Source organism: Podarcis raffonei, chromosome 16, assembly GCF_027172205.1.
Source record: "Podarcis raffonei isolate rPodRaf1 chromosome 16, rPodRaf1.pri, whole genome shotgun sequence".
Taxonomy (NCBI): Eukaryota; Metazoa; Chordata; class Lepidosauria; order Squamata; family Lacertidae; genus Podarcis; species Podarcis raffonei.
The window spans coordinates 42683875-42708027 of NC_070617.1; the positions used below are offsets into that span (position 1 = coordinate 42683875).

The 24153-nt window shown below is 46.4% G+C and overlaps 1 protein-coding gene across 3 annotated transcripts in view; it reads right to left on the reverse strand.

The window, feature by feature from the left end:
- MYO18B (myosin XVIIIB) overlaps positions 1–23886 on the reverse strand; it is a 288747-nt gene extending 264861 nt beyond the window's left edge. For all 3 annotated transcript variants that reach the window (XR_008327976.1, XM_053368460.1, XM_053368459.1), the window contains exon 1: positions 23769–23886. The gene's annotated coding sequence lies outside the window, so the exon portion shown is untranslated. The remainder of the gene's footprint in view (positions 1–23768) is intronic.
- Between the last annotated feature and the right edge of the window lie 267 nt (positions 23887–24153).

Consider the following 24153-nt stretch of genomic DNA (forward strand, 5'->3'; position numbering starts at 1 on the left):
CAGACCGGGCGGTGGGGGCGGTGCTTCTTCAGCCGGGGAAGAATAAGTCGGAGTGGAGACCGTGTGCCTTCTTTTCGCGTGAGCTAAACAAATCCGAGAGGAACTACACCGTATATGACCGAGAACTACTCGCCATTCACGAAGCATTCCGGAGATGGAGACATTTACTAATTGGTGCACAGCATAAGGTGCAAGTGTGTACGGACCACAAGAATTTGGAGTATTGGAGAACGGCACGAGTGCTCAACCAACGACAAGTGAGGTGGGCCCAGGAGTTCTCCAAATTCCATTTTGAAATTTGCTATGTGCCAGGTCCAGAAAACGTCAGAGCGGACGCTCTCTCACGCAAACCTGAATATTTGGAGGGGGAGGGAGCACCTGAAGAGAGACATATCATCCCAGAGGACCGCTGGGTGTGTGGGGCGGCCTGGGTGGGGCAAAGGGAACTGGTAGAGGGAACGGTGAATGATGAATACGCCCAGAATAAGCTCAGAGGTTTAAGGAGAGAGGGAGAAGACCCCGGAGGTTTTGAAGAAAGAAACGGGGTATTGTATTACAAAGGGGCACTTTATATACCCGAAGGGGAATTGAGGGGGAGAGTACTCAAACAGCTGCACGACAACCCCACAGCGGGGCATTTTGGGCAACACAAGACCATGTGGTTGGTGACCCGGGAATTTTGGTGGCCCAAGGTGAGGGAGGATGTACGGGAGTATGTAAGAGGGTGTGACCAATGCCAGAGAGCCAAAGGAGAAAGGCGGGCGCCAGCGGGGTTATTAGAACCGTTACCCACACCAGAACAACCGTGGGAGGCGGTATCGATAGATTTTATGACTGATCTGCCGAAATCCCAGGGGAAAACCGCCATACTGGTCGTAGTAGACCTGTTAACTAAGATGGGCCACTTTGTAGCTTGCTCACATGCAGTCACGGCAGAAGAGACAGCGAAATTGTTTGTAGAACATATTTTTAGGCTGCATGGCGCCCCCTTGAGGGTGGTCTCCGACAGAGGGAAACAGTTCACGTCCAGGTTCTGGAGGAAACTTATGAGCTTACTGCATGTAGAGGTCAATTTTTCGACTGCCAGGCACCCTGAGACCAATGGGCAGGCGGAGAGAGCAAACGGTATCCTCCAACAATACCTGAGGTGTTATGTCAATGACAGAGAGAACGATTGGGTCGAAAAGTTGGCGCTAGCGGAATTTGCTTACAATAATGCGGAGAATGTGTCCACCGGGATGAGCCCCTTTTTGGCTAATTATGGGTGCCACCCCAGGGCGTTTCCAGGGGGAGGAGGGGAGAGATGGAGTGTCCCGGCCACCGAACATTTTGTAGAAGAAATGGAAGCGATCCATCGTCAACTCCAACTCAACTTAGAAAGGGCCAAAGAAGAATATAAGAGGCAGGCAGACAAGAGCAGAAGGGAAGGTGAAACCATTAGGGTGGGAAGTCAGGTCTGGCTGTCAACCCAAGGGTTGCTGTTCAAGGGGGGTTGCAAGAAATTGAGACCCAAAAGATTGGGACCATTTGAGGTCATTCAACAGGTCAACCCAGTGGCTTTCAGACTCCGGTTACCAAACCACATGAAACTGCACCCAGTATTCCACAGGTCATTACTGTCACCATATAGGGGGGAAGGTGAAGGGGTCTCCACACGGGGGCCAGTCTTAGAAGAAAGGGAAAGCAGCAACCATGTGGCGGAGATCATCGACTCCAGGTGGAAGGGTAATCGGGTGGAGTATTTGGTCGCATGGGAAGGGGAACCGGAGTCGGAAAACACCTGGGTGACGGCAGAGGAGGTCAGTGACGAGATCTTGATCGAAACGTTCCACCAAAGGTTCCCCAGGAAACCTCAGCCAGTAGCGAGGTTCCGGAGGGAGTACTTTGGCACCACCGACGAGGAGGAGGAACTGGAAGGATTCAGGGAATCGGAGTTGGAAGAAGGAACAGACTCCGATGAGGAGGAGTACTTAGAAACCGGAAACAGCAACCGGTGGAGGGAAGTGTTCGAAACTTCGGAAGATGAGGGAGGTTCTTTCAGGGGTTTTGCTCCCTCGCCTCCCGCAGAGGAGGGAAGGGGAGGTGGTGAAGGGGGCCCTGGAGGGGAGGTGGATGTCAGGGAACTGCCATCGGAGAAACAGGAGGTGAAAGGGCTCACAGAGGCTGAGAGAGACTTATCAGCTGAGGAGGGAACCAGCAGGGGGAGAGGAAGAGCTCCAAGGGAAAGTGAGTCGGAGGGAGGGCTCAGAGACACTTCCAGCGAAAATAGCGGGGAGGTTTCAGGACCTCCCATAGGGACACCCACTCCTCGCCGGAAACTGTCACGCCGAGAGTCCAGAAGACGCGTTTCCGTTAAGGAACTTTTATGCTGGAAGAAGTTCCGTAAACGCCCACTGTCCGATTCTACGAGCGACTGATGGAGCCATGCTTAAGGAGCTCCGTCACAGACAGAGGTTTGTGGACTTAGCCAAACTCTGAGGGACTAGGACTTTATGCACAAGCAGCTCATCATCCCATCACACATATTTTTAGGTGCCCGGCAAAAACATTTCTCCTCTCCCAGACCTTTGGCTAATTAAACCATCTATGTGCTTTTAGGGGGAGTGTTATTGTGTTTATGTGTTACTATAGAATCATAGAATTGCAGAGCTGGGAGGGGCTATATTAAGCATGTCTGTGTTTTTATATTGTAAACTGCCCTGTGATTCTCAGATGAAGGGTGGTATACAAATTTAGCGTATAAATAAATATAAATAAAACAGGTGGAGCCTGCTGTGTGGAAATACAGGATCAAGTCTTCTTGGTAATGACCAGATCTTTTTTTCAGCCGGAACTCACCAGAACTCAGTTCCAGCAACACTCAAGTGGGCACAATTACCATTATAAGAGAACAAGGGAGGTGTTTGTGGTGAGTTCTGGCACCTCTTTTTCTAGAAAATTAGCACTGGTAATGACACCCTGGCTACAGAATTCCCTAATGCTGGAGGTGTGGAGGACCCCTTTTTGCTATGGGGCCTTCTGGTCTCAAATAAAGACTTCTCTTTTCATCCAGGCTTCTGCAGAAAGGATTCAGGGTGATTATGAGGACCACAGCAGTGCGCTTCACACACAGACACACACAGATACTTTTAGTCAGCTTCTTCCCTATAAGTCAAGGAATGCATCTTCGCTTTTCTCCATCCATAATATCCCACAGAGGTATCACTATCAAGAAACAATCTATTCCTTTCCTTTTCCATTTAGCTCCCATAAAGAGGCTCTTGCCGACCATCAAGGAACACCCTCCAATCATTTTGTTGGTGGCAACACTCCTTTGTTCAAACCCCAAACTCTGGCCAAGCATTGCTTCCCTGTTCGCTGTTACCTGCAGTAGCCACTCCAACCAATGGGCGGAGGGGTGGGAAGGGAAGAGGGTCTGCAAAGCCTCTCCTTCCCTTCTGCTGCAAGAGAAGAAACTTTGGGCTCCTCTTGTCCCTGAAATCTTCCCATTCCAGCAGATCATCACAATTACTCTGTGGCTAATAAATCTTTTTGCTTCCCTCTTCCCTCCCCAACCAATCTCCTTTTGCATTGAGACTGTAAAAGCTGAAGGGCAGGGACTGTTTTATCAGTGGCATTTGTAAACCATCTTGGGAAACTTTTTTGGCTGAAGAGCAGGACTGAAATTGAGTTAAATAGTAGGCCTCTGGGCTGTTACAAGGCATCACACCTGCCCAGCCACTGGTGCTCAGGCAGCCCCTCTGCCTGCAGCCTGCAAAAATGTGTCCCAGGGGAGCACAGGAGACAAGCAAGTGACCTTTTCCTGCTGACGCTTTGGAAATCTGGCCTCCCTGGATCCTTCTTGCAGCCACCTGGCAGAGCTGGGCAGCTCACATACCTCTGTGTTAAAGTCACTCTACTGTACATCACACAGGGAGGGGAAGGCATGGCAAAGGACAGCCCCCCTGCACTAGGGGGGGCACCGCTGCTAATATTGGGTGGTGCAGACTTTGCCAACTCCTGCTGGGGAAGAGCAGCTTTGGTGTCTCTAAAAGCTCCACAACACCCCTTCGTCTATAGAAGGCAACATCTCCAGGGTGGAAGGGGCAGAGTCTGGATAGTTGCTACTAAAAAATTAGATGGGAGGGGGTCTGCACATTTTTTCCAGAAAAAATGGAGTTTTTATTTGGAGTTCTTGAACTAGGATGGCCAGACATGCACTTTTGAGAGGCAGTGTGATGCGACTTCCAGTTGATTGCGGAGCAAGAAGCAAGCGGGAATACTCTCGGAGAGAAATTCCAAGATTTTGGGAGGAAAAAAGGGGTGCTGCAAGGGCGCCACAGCCCCCAATTCCCCCTTGGAGGAAAATCCAGGGGGCCAGGTTCCCGGCAAAGCCTTTTTGCGGACCACCCGGCTGTCAGGTAGCCCTTAAAAGGGGTGAAGAGTACGGCGGAGTGAAGAAGCAGGCTAAGGGAAGCCATTTTCTACCCTCCGAAAGCGCAGCCCCAGGCTTGCACAGAAAAGCGATCGATTCTCAACCAATAAGAACTTCAGACCTAAATTGAGGTTTTTAACGAAAATTTTAATTGGGAAAGGATTCGGAACAGATGAAGTGAAGAAAAAGGAGGTCAGCTTCATCTGAAATCGAACTTATACGCAAAGGGAATTCGCAGAACGCAGGAGAGTGGAGTGTGAGTTACCACAAGCGGTTTTTCTTCTGTTTTTATAATATTTGGACATATACTTAAATAATAAGGATATTGAGAGCAAAGGAGGAGTGGAAAGATACTGTTTAATATAGTTTGAAGTCTTTTTGGTGAAACGGATGAGACCGTGGGAAAAGGATCGCTAGGAGTTTTTTAGTTTCGGTTTTAAAAGTAACTGCGCAACAGGATTGTAAGTTTTTCTTCTCCATTTTTATTTTGTTAAAAAACTTTTCTGGCAGCAACTGGTGGTAAAAAGAGTTAAAGAAAGAACTGACTGGCTGAAAAAGAATCGAAATTTCAAACAGAAATGCTAAATAATGATTACAAAATTTTATCAAAGATGTATAAACTGCTGCTAGAATGGTATACTAAAGGTGAAGTTAAATCGGTTATGATACATTTGGCCAGAGATTTTGGATACAATATACAGCTAAATGAATGGATAAAATTATCCATAAAATTTATGGCCTGTACTGCGATAAAGGAAAATGTTATGAAAATGATATATAGGTGGTATATCACCCCTGTAAAGTTAGCAAAAATGTATAAAATGTGTAATAAGTGTTGGAAATGTAAAGAAAAAGAAGGAACTTTTTACCATATGTGGTGGGAATGTAAGAAGGTGAAGGGCTTCTGGGTAATGATATATAATGAATTGAAAAAGATGTTGAAATATACATTTGTTAAGAAACCAGAGGCATTTTTGTTAGGAATGGTAGGAAATGAAATAGAAAGGATTGTAAACTTTTTCAATATGCAATAACAGCGGCAAGAATATTACTGGCCCAAAAATGGAAACAAGAAGAATTACTGACGATGGAATAATGGAGAATGAAGTTCATGGATTATGCAGAACTTGATAAATTAATAGGAAAGATCCGAAATCTACGGGATCACAGGTTCACTGAGGACTGGAGTAAATTTACAGATTATTTGAAAAGTATATGCGATGAGCAAATAACGCTTGTGGGTTTGCAAGAAGCTCTGTGAAAATATCTGGAGTATTGTAAAAAAGGGAATAGGGAGGGGGAAGGTTTGATAAAAGGCAATATTAAATTAGGAAATGCGTAAAGAAAGAATCAAAACGGAAGATTCGCAGGAGAACTGAGGGAAGTCTAAAAGAATATATTTGTGATAAAAAAATTTGGTATGGTTTTATAAATTTATATTGGAAAATCAATTAAAAAATTAAAAAAGAGAGAGAGAGGCAATGTGATGCAGTGGGCTAGTCACTGCCTGCCAGCCTAACCTACCTCACAGGGAATTAAATGAGGGGTGAGAAAACAGTGGTGGACCTTGGCGCTTGCTGTAGCACCCTAGAAGCTCCACACCCAGTATGACTGAACTAGTTGCACTCCCCTAGATCTGCCTTTGGGAAGTAGCATGTACCTTGGAAGAAAAGGTGGGATATAAATTTAACAAACAAACAAACACTTGCCACGTGCGCCACTGCCTCTGTGCTCGCCGTGCCACACACCCCCCCCCCGGGATCACCATGGGCACCGGAACCCCCGTGAGTGGATCACCCCGCCCACGGGTGCACCGCTCCAGGTGCCAGAGCAGCTAGCTCTGCCTCTGGGTGAACTTACCAAATGTGCACTTCTCCAAAATACACAGAAACTGAAACCCATTCTTAAAAATCCATACTTCTCTGAATTTTGCAATGTTATTCAGCCATGGCACATGCACAAAAATGCATAGATAGGGGTGAAGTGTGCATAAATATACATATATTCCTAATAGCAGCATCCAAAAATCCATAATATTAGGGGAAATTGTTCTGCAAAAAAAAAGTGTACCTTGGGCAAAATTGCATACAGGCATATGTCCATTAGCAAAAGGTAGAAGAATCTGAAACGTGAATTGATGAATTTTCATTGACTTTTTAAAAATGCTGTGAAAATGTGGAGAACTGAACTTATGCCTAGAAAAATGAAAAACAGAAGAAGAAGAAGAAGAAGAAGAAGAAGAAGAAGAAGAAGAAGAGGAGTTTGGATTTGATATCCCTCCCTTCAGGAGTCTCAAAGCGGCTAACAATCTCCTTTCCCTTCCTCCCCCACAACAAACACTCTGTGAGGTGAGTGGGGCTGAGAGACTTCAAAGAAGTGTGACTGGCCCAAGGTCACCCAACAGCTGCATGTGGAGGAGCGGAGACGCGAACCCGGTTCCCCAGATTACGAGACTACCGCTCTTAACCACTACACCACACTGGCTCACCAAACTGAGGAACCAAAATTGGCATATTTGCCTCTCTCTCTAATCAGAAGCCCTCAAGCAATGCTGATTGCAGGCAAGTCCCTCACCTGTGTGCATAGCAGCAGTTTGGCGGTAAGAGGAACATCAGTGCCAGCTCTTGAGGTCACAGAATCACCGAGCAAGAGAAGCCCACAGGCCAAGAAACACAATGAACCATTCCTGCATGAAGCTAAAGGCTGTTCACGCGGATCCTTTGATTTGTACAGGTACTGGGCCTCCCTCCACAGAATGCCAAGGCATCAACCCTGTGCTGCCTCATTAAAAAAAGTCATGATCTGGTTGCTTTCTAGACAGCTAGAGCTGAGAACCGCTCAAATATTTTCTATATGTCCTTATAGACTTATCCGGGCAAAGTCCATCCAGAAGCAGGCCTGATTTTATCAAGGTTCATGGGAAGGGAGCCCAGGAAGAATGGAATCAAAACGGTCACCATTCTCTGCCTCTCTCTCATTCTCTATCACACAAATGCCACATGCATTCTGAATCAGCAAGTGTCTTGCAAAATACTTAAGTCAGTTCCAAACATCCTGCACACTTTAGAACCACAACGAAAGGATAATTAAATGCCATCAAAATTGTGATGTTATGTGATATTATGACAAATATAGCTCACACAGTTCTAGTGTTCATGCTCACAGAATTATAGAATGGGAGAGTTGGAACGGACCCCAAGGGTCATCTAGCCCAAGCCCCTGCAAATGCAGGAATTGCTTCTTCACACAGTGCATAGTCAAAGTATGCAGCTCACCACCACTTCCTGTCTTAAAAGGGGTGTAAGGGAGAAGATGCAGAATTTTAAGAGGCAATTCAAATCATTCAGAGGTGTTCAGAGGTTCAGAGGCATTTGTATTTAGCGGGAAAGGAGGGGCTTTAAAAGTTGGTATTCTTTTCACAGGCATCTTCTAGAGCTGAAAGGGTATTAAATGAAGGTTTTGCACACAAACAAAAAGAGGTTAAACAAACCTTTGAAAGCTCTTGTAAAAGTTGGATAAATGTCTAAAACACTTCTTCCTAATTACAAAGTACATCTGGCTCTTAGGGATCAGTTTGTGCTATATCCAATTCAACCCACCTGTCAGCATTAGCAGCCTAAAAGTGTCCAAAGAGAGCAGCAAGGTGTGAGCGAAGAAAACAAGCTGCCCTCTCTGCTGAAGAGCCTGTCCCAAGGTGCTAGTTCCCATTCCACTTGCTGCAAGTCCAAAGGTGAACCCATGGCGTACGGGTTCATATCTGCATGCACTTTATGATCTAAGAAGGCAGAGGACCTTCTCAGTAGTGGCACCCACCCTGTGGAATGCCTTTCTATCAGATATCAAGGAGATAAGTCTTATACAATCTTTAGAAGACATCTGAAGGCAGTCCTCTATAGGGAAGTTTTTAATGTTTAATGTTTAATTATGTTTTTGTATACAGGACTGCCTTCAGATGTCTTCTAAAGGTTGTATAATTAATTATCTCCTTGATATCTGAAAGAAGGGCGTTCCACAGGGTGGGTGCCATGGACTGCAAGAAGATCAAACCTATCCATTCTTAAGGAAATCAGCCCTGAGTGTTCAATGGAAGGACAGATCCTGAAGCTGAGGCTCCAGTTCTTTGGCCACCTCATGAGAAGAGAAGACTCCTTGGAAAAGACCCTGATGTTGGGAAAGATTGAGGACACAAGGAGAAGGGGACGACAGAGGACGAGATGGTTGGATCATGTTCTCGAAGCTACAAACATGAGTTTGACCAAACTGCAGGAGGCAGTGGGAGACAGGAGTGCCTGGCGTGCTCTGGTCCATGGGGTCACGAAGAGTCGGACACGACTAAACGACTAAACAACAACAAATGTTTTTGTATATGCTTGAAGCCTCCCAGAGTGGCTAGAGCAACCCATTCAGAACTGGGGGTAGAAATAATAACATGCTCATCCTCATCATGATCATCATCACTATCATCACTGGAACCTGCTGGATCAGGCCAATGGCCAACAGTGGACAACCAGATCCCCCAATAGGAAACTCACAAACAGGACCTGAGCACAAGATCCCTCTTCCTTCCTGTGGCTTCCAGCAACTGACATTCAGAAGCATTTACTGCCTCTGAACATAGAGGCAGGGCAGAGCCATCTTGGCTAATAGCCAATGATAACCATATCCTCTATGAATTGTAAGAACTTAAAAAAATACTGCTAGATAAAAAGATCCTGTAGCTCAGCTATTGAATGGAGATGTTGTAAACCATTCCTTGAAGACCCTCTGTCTTGCCACTTTCAATTGTTGCCATCTTAGGGAGAAAAGAAGCTGCATTAGTAAGATCATTGGCTCCATTCAAAACTCCATTGTGGGAGTTTACTATAGATCCCCAAGCCAAACGGAGGACATAGATGATGCCTTCCTGGAACAGATGGCCAAGCATGCAAAAGGAAGGGAGATAGTAGTAATGGGGGACTTCAATTACCCGGATATTTGTTGGATGTCAAACTCAGCCAAGAGCATAAGGTCAAACAGATTCCTCACTGGCCTTGCAGACAACTTCATTGTCCAGAAAGTGGGAGAAGCAACAAGAGGAACAGCCATTTTAGATCTGGTCCTAACCAATGTTGAGGACCTGGTTAGTGGGGTAGAAGTGGAAGGATCATTAGGCGCGAGTGATCATGCTCTTCTGAAGTTTACTATACAGCGGAAAGGAGCAGCCAAGCATACTAGGACTCAATTTCTTGACTTTAAGAAAGCCGACTTCATAAAACTTAGGGAAGTGCTGGGTGAGATCCCATGGACAGTAATACTAAAAGGAAAGGGAGTTCATGATGGCTAGGAGTTTGTTAAGAGGGAGATAGTAAAAGCACAACTTCAGGCAATACCAATGAGACAGAAAAATGGAAGGTGCCTAAAGAAGCCAGGGTGGCTATCTAAAGAACTTTTAACTGAGTTAAGATTAAAAAAGGATGTGTACAAAAAATGGAAAAGGGGGGAAACCACCAAAGAGGAATTCAAACAAATAGCCAGCATGTGTAGACACAAAGTCAGAAAAGCTAAAGCACAGAATGAACTCAGGCTTGCTAGAGAGGTTAAAAGCAACAAAAAAGGCTTTTATGGGTATGTTCGTAGCAAAAGGAAGAACAAAGAAACAGTGGGGTCACTCAGAGGAGAAGATGGTGAAATGCGGGGGACACAGAAAGGGCTGAACTCCTCAATGCCTTCTTTGCCTCAGTCTTCTCCGATAAAGAAAACAATGCCCGACCTGAAGAATTTGGAGCAAATGATTCAGCAGAGGAAACACAGCCCAGAATAACTAAGGAGATAGTACAAGAATACTTGGCTAGTTTAGATGTATTCAAGTCTCCAGGGCCAGATGAACTGCATCCAAGAGTATTAAAAGAACTGGCAGATGTGATCTCAGAACCACTGGCAGTCATCTTTGAGAATTCCTGGAGAACAGGCGAAGTCCCGGCAGACTGGAGGAGGGCAAATGTTGTCCCTATTTTCAAAAAGGGGAAAAGAGAGGACCCAAATAATTACCGCCCAGTCAGTCTGACATCAATACCAGGGAAGATTCTGGAGCAGATCATTAAGCAAACAGTCTGTGAGCACCTAGAAAGGAATGCTGTGATCACCAATAGTCAGCATGGATTTCTGAAAAATAAGTCATGTCAGACTAACCTGATCTCGTTTTTTGACAGAATTACAAGCCTGGTAGATGAAGGGAACGCAGTGGATGTAGCCTACCTTGATTTCAGCAAGGCATTTGACAAGGTGCCCCATGATATTCTTGTAAAGAAGCTGGTAAAATGCGGTCTTGACTATGCTACCACTCAGTGGATTTGTAACTGGCTGACTGACCGAACCCAAAGGGTGCTCATCAATGGTTCCTCTTCATCCTGGAGAAGAGTGACTAGTGGGGTGCCACAGGGTTCTGTCTTGGTCCCGGTCTTATTCAACATCTTTATCAACGACTTGGATGATGGACTCAAGGGCATCCTGATCAAATTTGCAGATGACACCAAACTGGGAGGAGTGGCTAACACCCCAGAGGACAGGATCACACTTCAAAACAACCTTCACAGATTAGAGAACTGGGCCAAAACAAACAAGATGAATTTTAACAGGGAGAAATGTAAAGTATTGCACTTGGGCAAAAAAAATGAGAGGCACAAATACAAGATGGGTGACACCTGGCTTGAGAGCACTACATGTGAAAAGGATCTAGGAGTCTTGGTTGACCACAAACTTGACATGAGCCAACAGTGTGACGCGCCAGCTAAAAAAGCCAATGCAATTCTGGGCTGCATCAATAGGAGTATAGCATCTAGATCAAGGGAAGTAATAGTGCCACTGTATTCTGCTCTGGTCAGACCTCACCTGGAGTAGTGTGTCCAGTTCTGGGCACCACAGTTCAAGAAGGACACTGACAAACTGAAACGTGTCCAGAGGAGGCAACCAAAATGGTCAAAGGCCTGGAAACGATGCCTTATGAGGAACGGCTAAGGGAGCTGGGCATGTTTAGCCTCGAGAAGAGGAGGCTAAGGGGTGATATGATAGCCATGTTCAAATATATAAAAGGATGTCACATAGAGGAGGGAGAAAGGTTGTTTTCTGCTGCTCCAGAAAAGCGGACACGGAGCAATGGATCCAAACTACAAGAAAGAAGATTCCACCTAAACATTAGGAAGAACTTCCTGACAGTAAGAGCTGTTCAACAGTGGAATTTGCTGCCAAGGAGTGTGGTGGAGTCTCCTTCTTTGGAGGTCTTTAAGCAGAGGCTTGACAACCATATGTCAGGAGTGCTCTGATGGTGTTTCCTGCTTGGCAGGGGGTTGGACTCGATGGCCCTTGTGGTCTCTTCCAACTCTATGATTCTATGATTCATTTTAGCATAGTCTGCAACTGCCTTCCCCACCCTGATGTCTTCCATAAATTGTTGGTCTCCAACTCCCAATGTCCCTGATCACTGGCCAGGTTGGTGGGGACTCGTGGGAGTTGGAGTTGAACAGTATCTGGAGAACCGCAGTTTGGAAAAGGCTGCTCTACACCATGGGTAGGAAAACTAAGGCCCGGGAACCAGATTTGGCCCAATTGTCGTCTAAATCTGGCCCGCAGACAGTCTGGGAATCAGCATGTTTTTACATGAGTAGAATGTATCCTTTTATTTAAATGCATCTCTGGCTTATTTGTGGGGCCTGCCTGGTGTTTTTACATGAGTAGAATGTGTGCTTTTAAAAAAAATGCATCTCTGGGTTATTTGTGGGGCATAGGAATTCATTCATTATTATTTTTTTCCAAAATATAGTCCGGCTCCCCACAAGGTCTGAGGGACAGTGGACTGGCCCCCTGCTGAAAAAGTTTGCTGACCCCTGCCACTGATTAGTAGAGCAGGAATCCCTGGAATGGTAATTCTGAAGATGCAATGCCATCACCAAAAATGCCCCATCTCTGGCCGATTGAAAAAGCACGTGGTGCAGGGATCATCTCTGGGATTGTCCAAAGATCTAGATCCATTCTGGACAGAAGCAGCCTAGGTTTCCTGCTTGAAACCCCTGAAGCTGTCAGTGCTGTTATAGAAGGGGGGAGGGTTATTGGGTTGTCTCTGCTTTTATTTTTATAATGAATTTTGTGTTTTCTGTATTGTAATTTTATGTTGTAAACTGCCCTGAGATTCATGGGTATAAGGTGATATAAGAAAGAAAGAAAGAAAGAAAGAAAGAAAGAAAGAAAGAAAGAAAGAAAGGGCTGTCTCCCACTGATCACTGACTCCCCACCTACCACTTTTAGTGGAGAAAGGGCATGGGGGAGGGTCTGCATTACCCTTTCCCGTCTGTCATTTGGAAGCTTCATCAGTCAGTCAGTTGGTTTAGTCCGTCAATTGATTGATTGCTTCTGGCTGGTGTAGATTCAGGTCTTCAAAACCAGCCTACCAATACGCATGGTTGGGAGGCAGGGGAGAACATTCCCATTTCGTCTCAGGTGGTAAAACGGGTTGGGCTGCGCCTGCCTCGGGTAAGCCCAAAGCTGATCTCTGATCCCGGTGCCTCTACCAATTGTGGTACAATGGATATGTTGGGAATCTGAATACGTGCAGCTACTCACACAGAGTCAATTAAGGTTTGGCAGACAGCCAGAAGGCAATCTGAAGGAATAAGTCTGCCTGGTGATACAGAGGCATGGAGACAGCTCCATGATTGGTCAAGCTCTCTCAAGGGAGTGATAATTAATGGCCTACTAACTGGAATAGTTCAGTGTTCTGTGTATCAGTGTAGGAGTTGGAGGTTGGGAGTTGGGAGTCGTGTATGAGAGAGCAAGCTAAAGATCCATATTTTGTTCCTGTATATAAAGGCAAAGGTATATATAAAGGTATATAAAGGCCCATCTGACTCTAGGGTTGCGTATATAAAGGCCCGTGACCGACTCTAGGGTTGCGCGCTCATCTCGCTCAAGAGGCTGGGAGCCGGCGCTGTCCGAAGACACTTTCAGGTCATGTGGCCAGCGTGACAAAGCTGCATCTGGCGAGCCAGCACCAGCGCCGCACACGGAAATGCCATTTACCTTCCCGCTATAAAGCGGTCCCTATTTATCTACTTGCACTTAGGGGTGCTTTCGAACTGCTAGGTTGGCAGGAGCTGGGACCAAACGACGGGAGCTCACCCCATCGTGGGGATTCGAACCGCCGACCTTACAATCAGCAAGTCCTAGGCACTGAGGTTTTACCCACAGCACCACCCGCGTCCCATTCCTGTATATAGTCCACTGTATATAATAAACACCTAACTACAAGTTCCTGGTTCCTGCTTCATCTATCCTGTCTGCAGCCAAGTTGCCAATTGCTTCCATGGATTCTGCGTTTACTTTGCTAGGTCTGGCTAAGGTCCTGCAACTAGTCAGAAAGTTGTGAAACACCAATAGGTTTTGCCAATAGGATATTGATCAGAAAGAGGGCATACTGGTGGTGGCACCACGCCTTTGGAATGCCCAGCTCAGTGGAGATTAAAAACTGCTCCACCAAAAGTATTTGTTTCCATGCAAGGATACACAGACCAGCACTGAAACCTCCCAAAAAGGTCTCCTAGTGTAAAGCACTAGGCAGATAGAAGGGAGAGAGGCAGAGGAAATGGGTGCAATTCTGTTACTGATTCCTCAAGCTGCCAGACAGAACAACTTGACCCAGTCTCTCTTTCAATTTCCAGTCACAACAATGACAGGAAGACTGTGGCTTTGCTGCAATCTGAGCAGAAAACAAAATAACTAAAATAAAATGGGGGAGAATTGGTTCTCCCCCATAGCACCCTCCCCCAACTCCTTTCTCTATGCTTCTGAAATTTTGCAGGGAACTTGACTAGATTTCTTTTCTTTCTTTCTTTTTATTAAAGATTTTCTTGTTTTACAGAAGTATGTGTAATGTCTCTCGTATTTTTTCCATGTAACATTTTTACAAATCAGTTTCATTTGTTGAGACATTTGGGGGGGAGGGGGAGATGGGGGGATGTCACATTCAGGCAAATTGTGCACAAAGAAGAGCAATAAATCTTTCTTTTAAACACTCAAACTTTAACGGTACTTAGTACAAAAAGAAAATGCATCTCTTTGACTGAAATTTTGCAGGCTCTGCCCCCTCTGAACAGACTGCTATGCTGGAAAATTTCATCCAATTCTGCAAAAATACACACAAAAAATGAAAGGCTTCTCTTGATTTCCACCTTGCAGTAAATGAGGAAGACATCCAAGTTTTTGCCCGTCACCTGACTCAGGAAAGTGAGTTTGGAGGTAAATATCTTATCTGTGCACAACCCTATAGTTTTCTCTTATGCTTTTCATATATTGAAAATTGTTGATTTCATTATTAATTGGGGGAGGGGTGTTTTGCTTTATGTATGCTGCTTTCAGCCCTATCTGAGAAAAGGCAGGGGTACGAAAATGTAAATAGATTAAAACAAATGCGCAGGCATGATTTTTGGATTTTGGAATATTGCAACTTTTCTATGCAATCTATATTAGGTTATTTTTGCTCTGTTTAGAATACTGAATACACTTTATAGTGCAAGAAATATATCAAGAAAATTAAATAATATTGTGCTGTATGCCAATGTTGGCCCAATGAAATTAATGGAGATGGCTGGTTGGTTGGTTGGTTGGTTGGTTAGTTAGTTAATAATTGGTTGGTTGGTTGGTTGGTTAGTTAGTTAGTTACCGTATTTTTCGCCCCATAGGGCACACCGCCCCATAGGACGCACCTAGGTTTTTTGGGGGGGAAATAAAGGGGGGAAATTTATTTATTTTTTCCCAGGCACGGGGCTGGCGCGGGGGAAGCCCGAGCTTCTCCCGACCCCAGCCCCCAGAACAGCCTGCTATCCGCAAGCCTAGGGAGCCCGGCGCGAAGTCGCGCCGGTCTCCCCAGGCTTGCAGAAAGGTGCGCGAAGCTGGGCGCGCTCTTCAGCGTGTCCCAGGCTTCGGAATGCAGGCAGCTCCGCGCAGCCGTTGGGAGCCCAGTGCGACTTCGCGCCGGGCTCCGGAGGGCTTCGCGGAGCTGGCGGAGCCCGGGGCTGCAGACACCTCCGTGCAGCCGTCGGGAGCCCAGCGTGACTTCGTGCCGGGCTCCGGATGGCTGCGTGGAGCTGGGCGAAGCCCGGGGCTGCAGACAGCTCCGTGCAGCAGTCGGGAGCCCAGCGTGACTTCGTGCCGGGCTCCGGATGGCTGCGCGGAGCTGGGCGAAGCCCGGGGCTGCAGGCAGCTCTGCGCAGCAGTCGGGAGCCCAGCGCGACTTCGCGCCGGGCTCCGGATGGCTGCGCGGAGCTGGGCGAAGCCCGGGACTGCAGGCACCTCCGTGCAGCAGTCGGGAGCCCAGCGCAACTTCGCGCAGGGCTCCCGAGGGCTGCGCAGAGCTTCCTGAAGCCTGGAGAGCGAGAGGGGTTGGTACTGACCGACCCCTCTCGCTCTCCAGGCTTCAGCGAAAGCCTGCATTCACCCCATAGGACGCACACACATTTCCCCTTCATTTTTGGAGGGGGAAAAGTGCGTCCTATAGGGCGAAAAATATGGTAGTTAGTTAGTTAGTTAGTTAGTTAGTTAGTTAGTTAGTTAATTAATTAATTAATGGAGATTGGGCCTACTCTAGGTAGAACTTCCTTGGGTACAATCCTTTGTGTTTAATTTCCTATATCAGTCATACTATCACAAGTATGTGGGTGGCTTCTTCTCATGAGCTTGTAATGATGACTGCCAATCTGGAAAGCTTTAACAGAGGATTAGATAAATTCAGGGGTGCCATGGGGGGGGGTAGATAAGCCCTGCCCTCTGTAATTGATCACATGACACAGTGTACACACACCTTTTGAATGACAATGGCTATCAACTTGGGGGGAGGGGCTCAAATATTTTATTGGGGGAGTGAAGCCCCCTAAGCCCCTAGGAGTTGGCTCCTATTGATAAATTCATGGAAGATAATATTAATTATTATTATAATTATGATAATTATTTATTATTTTTTATTATCATATTATACCCCGCCTATCTGGCTGGGTTTCCCCAGCCACTCTTGGCAGCTCCCAAGAGAATAATAATAATAATTAATAATAATACTAATAATAATAATAATGTGACAAAACATCAAACATTAAAAACTTCCCTAAACAGAGCTGCCCTCAGATGTCTTCTAAAAGTCAGATAGTTGTTTATTTCCTTGACAACTGTTGGGAGAGCATTCCACAGGACAACTGTTGGGAGGGCATTCCAAGAAGGCCCTCTGCCTGGTTCCCTGTAGCTTCACTTATTGCAGTGAGGGAACCACCAGAAGGCCCTTGGAGCTGGACCTCAGTGTCCAGGCAAATCAACGGGGGGGGGGGATATGCTCCTTCAAGTATACCGGGCTGAGGCCATTTAATAATAATAATAATAATAATAATAATAATAATAATAATAATAATAATAAATTTTATTTATACCTCGCCTTCCCTAGCCAAGGCTGGGCTCAGGGCAGCTAACAACCAATAATAAAAACAAGTTGAATGAATACAACTTAAAAACAAGATTAAAATACAACATTAAAACGTTAAAATGCAGCCTCATCACAGGAGGTGAAAGGAAAAAAGAAAGAGGGGGAGGGAATCAAATTGACTCCAAGCCAGGCGGAACAACTCTGTCTTGCAGGCCCTGTTTAGGGCTTTAAAGGTCAGCACCAACACTTTATGGGACGTGGGTCGTGCTGTGGTCTAAACCAAAGCCTAGGGCTTGCCGATTGGAAGGTCAGTGGTTCGAATCCCTGTGCCAGGGTGAGCTCCCGTTGCTCGGTTCCTGCTCCTGCCCACCTAGCAGTTCGAAAGCATGTCAAAGTGCAAGTAAATAAATAGGTACCGCACCAGGAAGGTAAACAGCGTTTCCGTGCACTGCTCTGGTTTCGCCAGAAGTGGCTTAGTCATGCTGGCCACATGACCCGGAAAAACTGTCTGTGGACAAACGTCAGCTCCCTCAGCCAGTAAAGCGAGATGAGCCGCAACCCCAGAGTCGTTCACGACTGGACTTAACTGTCAGGGGTCCTTTACCTTTACCTTTTACCAACACTTTGAATTGTGCTCAGAAACGTAGTGGGAGCCAATGAAGGTATTTCAGGACCGGTGGTATATGATCTCGGCAGTCACTCCCAGTCACCAGTCTAGCTGCCACATTCTGGATTAGTTGTAGTTTCCAGGTCACATTCAAAGGTAGAAGAGACTGCATTGCAGTAGTCCAAGTGAGAGATAACTAGAGCATTCACCACTCTGGCGAGACAGTCCGCAGGCAGATAGGGTCTCAGCCTGTGTACCAGATAGACAGATAGACAGCTGCCCTGGACACAGAATTGACCTGCGCCTCCATGGACAGCTGTGAGTCCAAAATGATTTCCAGGCTGCGCACCTGGTCCTTCAGGGACACAGTTACCCCATTCAGAGCCAGGGAATCCCCCCAACCTGTCCACCCCCTGTCCCCCCAAAACAGTACTTCTGTCTTGTCAGGATTTAACCTCAATCTGTTAGCCACCATCCATCTTCCAACTGCCTCCAGACACTCACACGGGACCTTCATCACCTTCACTGGTTCTGATTTAGAAGAGAGATAGAGCTGGGTATCATCCGCATACTGATGAACACCCAGCCCAAACCCCCTGATGATCTCTCTCAGCGGCTTCATATAGATGTTAAAAAGCAAGGGGGGAAGGACAGAACCCTGAAGCACCCCAGTGAGAGTCCAGAGGTCTAAACACTCATCCCCCAAAACCACTTTCTGGACACAGCCCAGGAGGAAGGAGCAGAACCACTGTATAACAGTGCCCCCAGCTTCCAGCTCCTCTAGAAGGATGTCATGGTCAATTGTATCAAAGGCCACTGAGAAATCCAGCAGAACTAGGAAACAGCTTTCACCTTTGTCCCTAGCCTGCCAGAGATCATCAACCAGCACCACCAAGGCAGTTTCAGTCCCATGATGAGGCCTGAATCCGTATTGGAAGGGATCCAAATGGTCTGCATCTTCCAGGTGTGCCTTGAGTTGTTCAGCAACCACCCACTCAATCACCTTGCCCAAGAATGGAAGATTTGAGACTGGGCAATAGTTGGGCATATTGGCCGGGTCCAAAGATGGTTTTTTAAGAAGCGGTTTAATTTCCCCCTCTTTCAGTGGGTCTGAGAAGGCTCCCTCACAGAGGGAAGCATTCACCACCCCGCAGAGCTCATCGCCCAGCCCTTCCCAGCTCGCTTTTATTAAGATAAAGCTGGCAATGCATACTAGCCACAATGGCTATGCACTACATCTAGAAACAGGGGCAACATGTCTCTGAATCCCACTTGCTGGAAATCACAGGTGCTGGGAATGCTGTTGTGCTCACAGCTTCCTTTTTCCCAGTGGGATCTGGTTAGTCCCTGTGAGGACAGGATGAGAGCCTCTAGTCCGATCTGCTGGGCTCCTGCTATGATAAACAGAAGCAGACCTTCCCAAATCTAGAGAGAGCGTATTTCAGAGTTGTGAGAGATTGCAGACAAACATAACTATGCATGAGCGCTAGTTAGTGCATGAAGGGGTTAACAGCAGAGTTCTGTTCCTAGACTCAGCTAGGTCATGGCCCCTCACCCCCACAAGGGAGGAAGTGAAGTGTCTTCTATTTCCTTTCCTCATGTAACCAAGTAGGATGGGCATGTCTGAACTTGCTCCAAAGCTCAGACTGCATGTTTGAAACTTTATGCTGTATTTTAAACCCAGTAGTAATCTATCTGTGTGCTCCTTGCTGCTGCATGGAATAACGGATGAACCAGACCTTTGGATTTAGTAAGAAAAGAATTTTAAACTTACTTAACAGTGTATGGTCTGTTTATTGCTAGAGGAGTAGAGAGGAGGGGCAAGCATCTTAAGGCAGACTAAATGGGATATGCAAAAGGGTTTAACAACCTATATTCCACACTATGCGGCTGCTGTTAACTCTGAGAGTGTTTTTAAATCTGGAGGCTCTCTCCCACTGAAGAGTGTGCAAATCCCCATTTTTGAATCTAGACACCCAGCTGATTCTTTTGTTAATTACCCACCCATGGGTCAGATCTATATTTCCACCTCTTTTGGACCCAGACCCCCTCTTTCACTTGATCTCCCCACCCAAACGTGTTCAAACCACTAACAGCCATCATTGCTTTGACAGGCAAATGTAGAACGTTCCTTACTCACAGCTTCATCCATGCAGCCCCTGCTTTGGGACTAAGGATCTGCAGATTGAGAGTGTCACCTAACAATGGAATTAGGGCTAGAGCAAAGCATCTGATCTTTCCTCCTAAAACCAGCCAGCCCTAAGAGAAGGCTTGGGAGTTGCCTCCTTCTCTCTACAGCTCCTGTAAGTATCACCACAGTTCCTGCAACTTGTTTTGTCTGTTGTCCATCCCTCTGTCCCCAAAGGTCTCTTGCAGGAAGCTGTCTTATGCCCATCCGGTTCAGTATTGTCAACAACAGCAGCCTTTTGTTTGCCAGATGCTTTGGACTACAGCTGCTATAAGTCCCAACCAGCACAGCTTACTATCTTTAAGATATTAATCCAGTGTCCTTGATTGCCATGTTGCTGAGCTAGACAGACCTAGAACAGCAGCTCCGACGTGCATTTGAGTTAGTCATACCTGCGTCTTTGGCAAAATGTCCAAGGAGAAGAAAAGCATGTGCTATCCAGTGGCTCCACACATTGCCAAACTCAGTGCTATAGCATCACACAACCACAGAAAAGCCAGCATATTTTGCCTCCACTTACCCCAAGCAGTCTACCCCCATTACCACCATTGCACCCTTTGTTGATCCAATCTGTGTGGCCCAGTGTAAAAATCACCTAGGGCTGCAGAGCTCAGCACATCTGCCAGGAAGGATCAGAAGCGCCTGAAACCCTGAAATTGGAGCCACCTGGACATGCCCTGGCTGGCTGGCTGGATTCCACAGGGATGGACTTTCAGGAGAAATCTGATCATTCCAGGGACTCCTAGCTATAGAAACTGCAGTCAGCTCAAGCACCTTTTCCAGAAAGCAACCTGGACTGTCTTCTTGCAGATGGGTGACTAACAACCATGGAGAATTGCTGCCTACAAGTCAGTTTGATCAAAGTCTAGCCAGGGAGCAAATCAAAAGTGTATTTCCTTACCAGGAATCTGTGAAGAAAGACATGGTTTGCAGATCCTTCTTTCCTATGGGGCAGTCGTTCAGCGGCAGAGCATCTGCTTTGCATGCAGAAGGAAGGACTGCAGTTCAATCTCTGCCAGCTCCAGGTAGGATCCGGGGAAAATCCCTGCCTTAAACCCATAGAAATCCAGGGTTTCAGGCAGAGGACATTCCCAGCCCCATCTGGAGCTGTCAGGGATTGAACTGGAGAGCTTCTGTGTGCAAAGCAGGTGCTCTAGCACTGAGCTATGGCCTCTCTCCCATAATACTTATACTGTTAAAGATGTTAAAGCTGTTAAAGATTATGAAGGGCAACATGCTTTCAACACTTGAAAGACCATTATTTATTTGCCTTAACCCTGAACACCAGAGACTCTCTGAAATTTTGGTCAAGTCATTTTCCCAGTAGCCAAGCTGTCTCAAAAAGCAGGCACGGGGAAGCTCAGGCCTGGAGGATTGTTCCCCAGGCTTGGCCCTTCCTCAGGCCCATCCCCTCCCCTGCTTCTGGCTGGCCAGAATGTCCCCTTGAGCTCTGATCGTGCCTGCATGGATAATATTTATTTATTGCATTTATATCCCACTTTTTTCCTCCTAGGTGGCTTGTACCATTCCCCGCCTCCCCATTTTATCCTCATAACAACCATGCAAGGTAGGTTAGGCTGAGAGAAGCAAGGACTGGTCCAAGGTCACTCAGTAAGCTTCATGGTCAAGGGGGAGAATTTGAACCCTGGTCTCCTGGATCCTGGTCCAATACTCTAACCACTACACAACACTGCCTCTTATCACATTAATAAATAGGGGAGGGTGTTTATGTTTAGGAACCTTTGGCTTTTGAGTGGTTACCTAGTGGAGTCACCCTTTTTTCCTATGGGCCCCACCACCACTGCTGGCATGCAGCCCTTTGGAGGGTGCCCTTTGGAAGGTGCCCATTGGGCTAAAAAAGGCTTCCGACTCCTGCTTTAAAGGGCTTTCTATCTAACCCTGAGCAAAGCACATCTCCACATGCCCTACACCACGGTGGGTCCTTTCTGAAAAACAAGGAAAGCAGAGTAGGATCTCTTGAAGGAGACTCATAGGGTAGGACTCAAACTAATGGCTTCAAGTTACAAGAGAGGAGATTCTGAGTAAACATCAGAAAGACCTTCTGGTCAACAGCTGAACGATCTCCCTCAAGGAAGGAGAGGTTGTGGACTCTCCTTCCTTGGGGGTTTTTAATCAGAGGTTGGATGGCATGGATGCTTTAGTTGAGATTCCTGCATTGCACCTAGTAAGGTGACCCTGGGGTCCCTTCCAACTCTACAATTCTATTATTCTAAGTCAATGTAATGCTGTTAACATTCTCTCCAGTTTCTGTCTCAATAGGAGCAATGAGACAACTACGGAAAAAGTAGAAGCACAGAGTTGTAGAGTTGGAAGGAATCATAGGGGTCATCTAGTCCAACCCCCTGCAATGCAGGAATCTTTTGCCCAACATGGGGCTCCAACCCACAACTGTGAGATTTAGAGTCTCATGTTCTCATTTATTCCAACCCCCTGCAATGCAGTAATTACTGTATACTGTGCTTAAAATGAAATACGCCACTCAAAGCACAATGCCCATGAGATGACTTCACCCGCCACCCCCCTACCCACTTGGCTCCCTCCTTCAGGGTCATGGCCTCTTTGCCCCCTTGCCTTTCACATACATACATATATACAGGTGCATGCACCTAGATGAAGCTTTTCCCACCACTGCACCTCCATACCAGGAATAGCTTCACCTTTCAGTTTCTGACTTATGCAGCTGTTTGAAGCACAAGGGACCTCTTTTGCTCTCTCCATAAAATGGTTACAAATTTTCAGATTCTTAGTTTTCCTCACACCATGGATTTCCTGGTAGGGCCTTCTCCACACAAATCCACGGCCGTTTCCCTCTGCTGAGAGCTCTCTGTGTGAGTGGCGTTAAGCGAGAGAAAGGAAAGGAATGAGGAATTTGGATCTCACAATGTTCAGCTGTCAGGATCACAGTCGTTCAATGCCGATTTTCTCCAGCACTTGCATCCAGCAAACCAAAAATCAGACACTCCCGATCAGCAGATTCAAACTCATTCAGACATGCCTTGCTATGATTAAATTCTCATGCACCAATGGATATGCTGAATATATGAATGGGGTGCACAAATACACCCTGCTTTGCTAGCAGTCTCTATAGCATTTCAGAGCTCAAAGCCTAAATTTCTGCATTTCCTATCAATGAGTAAGTAAACAACACCATTACAGTCCCCCCGTTTGATTTCTTTAAAAGGAAACATTCCTTCATCCCACCAAGTTGGGCTTCTGGGATTTTTATTTTTATTTTATTTTCATAAAATTTAAACATGGCTTGATTGTAAAACAACAACCTCAAAACAGTTTCCAAAAAAAGACAACTTAAAAATATCAATGAAAAGAACAATATTAACAACAATAATTTAAGACTTCCAAAAAGTTAAAGCAATGTTAACACTAAAAGCAGATTAAAACTTGCATCAGGATTTTTTCTTTTTCATTTTCACACTTTAGATCTTGCTCTCTCCATCTTTGTCAGTTCCTAGATTATGTATTTATTGCATTTCTATCCTTCTTCCCCCCCAAGGAACTCCTCATTTAATCTCCACAACAACCCTGTGAGGTAGGTTAGGACTGAGAGAGTTCAGTGTGGCTGACCTTCAAGGTCACCCAGTGAGCTCCATGGCAATTTGAACCCTGGTGGCACTCTAAGCAACTACACCACACTGGCACACTGGTTCCAGAAGGGGCCTCAATGCCACCTTTGCAAAAACAATCAATATTCAGAAAACGAATTTTCCATCCCTACCTAACAGGATGCTCCTAGTTTCATCAGTGCCTGGCAACTCACTTCTGATGAATGGATAATTCAGAGAATCAATAAATGAACATTCCTGCCCACTTAAATCATGTCTTGCTCAGCATATATGATCCTATGGTGTGCGCACACACAGCCATATGCTGAAGGGATCAGCTCCAGCCATTTGATGGCCCCTCGTGTTCCTCCAGGCCTTCTTCATACCTGGCTAAAAATAGCCCCTCACACCCAGCAAGCAGCACACTGAAAGAAAGACATTTTGTATCCCAAAGCAGTCCCCTGCCCAATTAATCCCCTTCCCAATCACTCCCCAAGAACCCACTCCCCAATTTCCTCCCCAACCAAACAAGCCCAGGGATTGTCTACCTTCTCTATTTTCAGCACTGCCAGCGACAGGAGGGGTACAGTTTCTACACAAAGAGCCTCCCAGGCTCTAGGAGCAGCTACAGGTTCCTACCAAGCACAGGAAAAGCGGAGAGGAGGAGGGCAGAGGCTAAGAAGGGGGCCCCTCCCTTCCCGCCCACCACAGATGAGAGCCAGCAGCTGAGTCGAGGGGACAGGTCATGGCTATAAATATGCCCAGGCATCAGGACTGGGGGATGGCTGAGTGACAGGGCCAGGAAGAGCCAGCCAGCCAGCTGACTGAGCCAAGCCCTTGCTCTCCTCCCCTCTGAGCACATCTCAAGGGTCAGCTTGATCCTCCAGGCCCGCACACAGCGAGCCCTTGCTCAAGCACCAAAAACAAGGATGA